The following is a 2,878-nucleotide window of genomic DNA, read 5'->3' on the forward strand; positions in this document are numbered from 1 at the left end:
GTTGTCAAGATGGGGCATTTGCACCGCATATGGTACAAAATATCCACTGGCGTCATGCAGGAAAAATTAATATTTCTAATTTTAAAAGATAACAGTAATAAAAAGTTAACTTCATTGTATTTTTAAGTGACACTGGTACCCTCACTGGGATCCTCATGCCATGGTTCACCTCTAACAAGATCAGTATCCTAAGGTCATAGAGGCAAATTCAAGATTATGACCAACTACAACTTACGTGCTACAGGATGTAGTGGTTTTGTGGTCCCAAACAGTAGGTACCCCCTTTAAGAATGCTGTTATTTGAACTTGGAAATCATTTTCTGACCTGCTGACAAGTCTTCCAAATGAAGAATCTCAGTGGGTTTTGACTCATTTATTTAAAAAGTAATAAATGCAGCCAAAGAAGCACCTATTCCACTTGGATTTACATATGTTTGAGACATACTCTTTTCAGTTATGATGGTCAGTTTATCTTGATAGTTTTTAATGAACTTTCAACTAGAACTTCAGAAAATGTTAAGCCATGACTTTAAAATTGTTTCTCGAAATAGGCGGAGGAGAAGGACATGAGCTCACCTCTTCTTACGAAAATACCAAAATCACAACTAACTGCGAAACCACCACTGACAAAAAAATGCTGGAACCTACCAAAAAAGATATCCTACATCCAAAGACAAAGGAGAAGCCATAACAAGACGGTAGGAGGGGTGCAATCGCGATAAAAATATTTCTCACTTTGCTCAGTACAACGTTTCTTTTAGAGCAGAAAAGTGTTTTTTGTACTGTTAACCAATAAAATATTTAAAAACATTTATTTCACCATAAATTCATCCATTACATCTTAATGTGTATAATAAATAAGTGGTAAATTTTTATTTAATATATAAATAATTTTTAAACTGATAAATATGTCCAAACTTCTGGCATCTTATGACTCTAAGGTTCTGTTTCAGTTACTAGTGCTACGTAACAAACCACGCAAAACTAGTGGTGTAAACACCATTGTTTTATCATGCTCATGGATTCTATGGGTCAGGAATCTGGAAAAGGTACAGGAAAGATGGCTTGTCTCTGCTCTCTGATGCCTGGGACCTCAGCTGGAAGACTCAAAGGCTGGGTATTGGAATCATCTGATTCACATCTGAACCACGTCTTGTGGCTGATGCTCAACATAGGCTGGGACCTCAGCTAGGTCTGCTGGAGGGACACCTACATGTGGCCTTTCCATGTGGCTGCTTAGGCTTTCTCACAGCATGGCGCCTGGGTGCCAAGAGTGAACATCTCAAGAAACAGGACGTGGAAGCTGCCAGTTTCTTCAAGGTCTGGGCTTGGAAACTGGCCCAGCATCACTCCACCATATTCTGTTAATCTAGCACTCACAGAGCCCATATTCAAGGGGAAAGGACTTAGACCCAAACTCTCAAATAATTAAGAGTGGCAAAGAATTTGGGGAACACGTTATAAAACTTGCACAGATTCTAAGGTTGGGGCTCAATCTACCACACTGGTCTGTCAGCTGCATAAAGATCTCCAAATTTACAGAGCTTCCAACATTCTCTTTTGATCTTGTGAAGTACCAGCTTGGCAGGCATTTAAATAACTTGGGACTCCTCTTCCCCCTCCTGGATCCCTAGTGACCTCTGCCTCTGTATCTTTACCTTAGTTTTCCCACTCTGCTCCCAGATCCCACAGAAAAGCTCTGCTCTCTGGAACTGTTCCACTGAATACAGGCTAAAGATCCCCAGGGCACTGGTAGGCTGCCTTTCTAAAATGAGACTCACAACCCAACTTCTAGCTTTTATTTGGCAGGGAGGGAGGGGGAAGGAGGAAGAAATGAGCTTGTTTGGCTGAGTGACTAATCACAGGAAATCATGGATCCTCCTGCAGAAACCCCTAGACTAAGTGGATGACTGTGTCCAGCCTGGGACACCAGACAGTGAGAACTTGAAATTACAGCAGATGCCCAAGACAGGGAAGAACTCGAAGTCGTATTTAAAAGGAGAGGCTGAAGAGTTCCTTAAACCACAGAAGGAAACAGTGAAAGTAGAAAGAGACGACAGTGTTTTCATGTATTTGATTGCTTGTCAGAGGGAAAAGAGAGAACAGAGGTGCTGTGCCGTTCTAGGAAGCAGAACAAGAACAAGTCAGAGTTTCAAGGAGTCCAGCATCCAGAGGCTATTTTGTGGCAGTCTGGGTGAGAGATGATAGCAAGCACTGAGAGGAGAGATCAGAGACATTCTGGAGAATAACCTGCCAGGACTTGGTGAGGAACTAGCTAGGGAAGAAAAGGATGAAGGAGATGGTGGTGGTGAGGATTTGGGGCTGGTCATTCAGAATAACTTCTAAGTTTCTTTCCAACTCTCAGATAGATACTGAGATTCTATAAAAGTTCAAACTATGACAGATGTCTCTGGGATGAGGGCATGAAATTATCCCTGGAAAGAACCCTTGAGTGAAGGCTGCCAAGATATGTGGACTGGGCTGGTCTCAGTGGAGGTGAGACCGGTAGGTCCACCCTTCAACTGATCAGGATGCTACTCTTACCTTCCCTCTTCAGCCTAAACTGTCTCCACTAGATAAACTACTCAAAGGCAGCCAGTCTCCCACTTACTAAGCAATACGTCCCTAAGAGCCAGTGTACAAAGCACCTAGCGGGGGGGGGGGGGGTGTGTGTGTGTGTGTGTGTGTGTGTGTGTGTGTGTGTGTGTGTGTGTGTGTGTGTGTGTGTGTGTGTGTGTGTGTGTGTGTGTGTGTGTGCGCGCGCAGGGGTGCAATGAACCTGTACATGGGACCACAGGGCTAGGCAGAGCTGCGTTAAGACTCCAGGAAAGAACCTGACCTCCATCAGTTTAACAATCTCTCAAGCCACAACCTGGAA

This window comes from Balaenoptera borealis (assembly GCF_965194805.1).
Source record: "Balaenoptera borealis genome assembly, chromosome: 16".
Taxonomy (NCBI): Eukaryota; Metazoa; Chordata; class Mammalia; order Artiodactyla; family Balaenopteridae; genus Balaenoptera; species Balaenoptera borealis.